Source organism: Vicia villosa, linkage group LG1 (assembly GCF_029867415.1).
Source record: "Vicia villosa cultivar HV-30 ecotype Madison, WI linkage group LG1, Vvil1.0, whole genome shotgun sequence".
Lineage (NCBI taxonomy): Eukaryota > Viridiplantae > Streptophyta > Magnoliopsida > Fabales > Fabaceae > Vicia > Vicia villosa.
Window position 1 is genome coordinate 128,500,447 of NC_081180.1, and position 3,927 is coordinate 128,504,373.

Consider the following 3,927-nt stretch of genomic DNA (forward strand, 5'->3'; position numbering starts at 1 on the left):
TATACAAAGAATAACAAATTTATGTTTATATTTATTTTGGTTGTTTCCAAAGTATTTTACACTAAGAGTAACTCTACCCAACTTATTGTATTGGGGTAGATAAGAACTCACCATTTAATAGAAGGAATATAAATTAGAATTAATGTCATTGTTTTTTATGGATATTAAAACAATGAATATAAATTAGAATTAATGTCAACTATTTTCAAGGTGGAAGATACAATAATGTGTGTTAAAAGTTTTATATGCATTTAATTTTTAATTTTTAATTCTATACAAAATCTTTTTTTACGTTTATTTACGATTATTTTATACTGATTCCTCCATTTCCTTTAAATTTGAATTATGTGAAACTATATATTTGTTGATATTGTATGGAGGTTAGAGAGTTATTTGAATTCCACCTTTTTATGATTAATTAATCATACTGATTACTTTTAAATATTGAAATTGATTGGAAAACTTGTAGCATGCAACAAATAATACTCCCTCCGTTTTTTATTATAAGTCGTTTTAGACTTTTCACACAGATTAAGAAAAATAATAATTGTTGTATGAAAATGAGAAATTATGAAGGTTTTTACAAAATTATCCTTCATTAATGACATGTGGAAGATAAATTTTATATAATTGAAATGAGAGAGAATAATAAATATTTAAGGATATAATAGAAAAAATAGCATTAATTATTCATTGGAATTGTAAAATGACTTATATTTAAATACAATTTTTTTTCTAAAACGACTTATAATAAAAAACGGAGGGAGTAATTGTTATTAGATATCGTTAAATATTAAAGACATAAGACATGCTAATATTTACATTCCTAATTAATAGTAAATATTTCTATTCGATGTTCCAAAAAAATAACAATAAATTCTGCAAATTAATATACACTATTAATTTTGTTGCAACTAAAAATAATAATTATAAATGAGAAATGACTTATCTGCCCACGAAAATAGCCTTTTAAGGATTAATATATTCCATTATTATAAATATTAAAAGAAAACATTTAATAAAAATAAAATGAATGGTGTTGAAAAATATATATATTTTTCCATTTTTAAGAACAATAATGAACACAAAAATAGGAAAATTTGAAATTAGGTGAGTCATATATATATATATATATATATATATATATATATATATATATATATATATATATATATATATATATATATATATATATATATATATATATATATATATATATATATATATATATATATATATATATATATATATATATATATATATATATATATATATAACACAATAAAATAGAAATAAATCAGACTATTAATCATGACATAAATGTACTGATGGTTTTAGTTTTTGATTTTTTTTTAAGTTGTCGACGTAATTATTTGCCCTGATCATATAAAAAAATAATTAAGGCAGTATTAATGATGAAGCAAATTTAATTTTTTTTAATTAAAATAGTAGATAATAATAGTATAAAAAACATAAAAATAAATCAATATTGATTAAAAACAATTAAAGTTAACGAAATAAAATTAAATCAATATATTAAAACTTGAAATTAAATCAATATATTTTGTTGGTTAACCATTTTTCGATTTTTTTTTAATTTGGTGGATGTTAATTTTCTTACTATAATAGTAGATGATAGGAGATAATAGTAGAAATTCAAAACATAAAAATAAATCAAAATAGATTAAAAACAAATAATGAACTTATTTAAATAATTAGTAATAACAAATATAATGTCATTAACATGTTTCTAAGGATCATATAATCATATATTAAAAAGTGTATATTTGAAAACGTATATTTTACAAATTTGAAAATAATGTTAATATTTTAGTTAGTATTATAATTAATTATAATTAAATAAACATTACTTTTAAATACACAAAAAAAAAAATTATATTGGAACAAATAATTTAAGCCTATTTATAAACTAATTATTTAATGTTAATGCACTTATTTGTATTACAGATTAATGATATTACAGATTAATGATATGTAAAAAAAAATTAGAAATTTAATAGACATTTAATACATTTTATTAGTTTGTTACAACAAATTAGACCAAAATACAACCCAACACTTATCAATGGATGAGAAAATACAACTTTTCTACACTAAAAAATATTCAAAAATTATAAAAACCAAATGTATTAAAAAATTATACATTGTCAGACAATGTATGATGACTGATGCAGATTGTCTTGAAGTAAATATCTTTTCACTTTTCTGAAAATTGTATTAAAAAATTAAAACCAAATGAAAGAGAGATGATTTCAAATTCTTTAATACTCACAATCATAGGCAGAACCAACTCAACATCGTAGCAGAACCGACTCAACACCGTACATCACTTTTAAGTTTCGTCCCTTTGACATAATAGTTTATATTTTTATTTACAAATTTTGAACAACATCATAGCAGAAACATCATCTACTTTGTATATATCTCTCAATAATCTAACCTTTCTATCCCGATTATCAACAACTCCACATGCAATTTCTGTCATCATCACTAAGGAAAGAAATTGCTGGTCATCTAAATTCTCCAAAGATATTGAATTGATTCCTTCTATAATCTTATGAAACCCACTCTTGAATATCATAAATATTGCATATGATATGTGTCCTAATAAAAGCATAAATCAAATACAGAATCATTAATATATGACAAAATAATTAGCAAGAATGCACATTCACCTCTCAATACTTTTATAGTTGGTTGAATCTCATCTTCCTCGAGCAACTCTTTGTTATCAACAACATAGCCTTAAAATTTAGCTCCTTATGTACCCAGGCCCTTTCAATTGATATTGCCTCAACAACGCTGAGAATTTTACAAGTATCAAAAAGTTTCTGTTTCCAAAAAATTTGAACAAAATATTACAATTTTCTCAATTTTGAACAAAATTTTTGAAGAATTTTCCTGAAAGTGTCACTTCTTCGGTCATTGCTAGATCTTTCTTGTCATTGCTAGATCTTTCTTGTCAGTCTTCTTCAAATCTCACACCATGCTCGAGCTTTCTACCGCTCACCCATATTTCATGAACTGTCACCATATGCAATAAAAACCATTAAGATTTTAAGAAACAATGAAATAATAGTTAATGAAAATGAAAAAAAAAAGAAGGAATAAGAGTTTGGTTAGAGATACCTGAAGATATATCGAGGAAAAAAATGGATTTCGAAGAGGGAGTGAAGCGAATCTAAAGGTGGAAGCCGCTGATTTTAGGGTTTGACGGCCAAGGAGAGAGCATTGGAGATAAAATGGAAGAGAGAAGGGAAATATTGTTATTGTCTTCAGATTGTCGTGTGAATCTGAATAGTTTATTTGATATTGTTTAGAATATATAGAGGGAGAATAATGATACCCAAAAATTTAGTTTATTTGATATTCCAATGAAATAATTAATTTGGCTGCTGCAATATTCCAATAAAAAAATTAAATTAATTAGGCTGCTGCAATGAGTGGCATAGAACGCGGTGCATATTTTCCATATTCCAATAAAAAAGATTTGAATTAAATGAGTTGTTGGAATTAATTATGATTAGTTGTGTAATTACTCTCAGGAGTATATAAAATCATCTTAAATTAGCTGTGATTAGGGTAATTACGGAAATTTGATGGTAATCAACTTTTATATATTAAAGTAGATTAAGTTCATTATTTTGTTTTGTTTTGAAATTATTAATAAGTTTATTAATTTTTATAAGAATAATGCTCAAAAAGTTTTCATTGATTCCATCTATTAGGGCATGAGTAGGGCTGGCAATGAACCAAACTAACTCGAAAATAGTTCGAAACTCGATTCGAAAATTAAATCGTTGAACTAGGTTCATGAACCAAATGAGCTGAGTATGAGCTAAAAACTAAGTTCGTTAACTAAATGAGCTGAACTTGAACTATACATAGTTCGACTCGTTAGGTTCA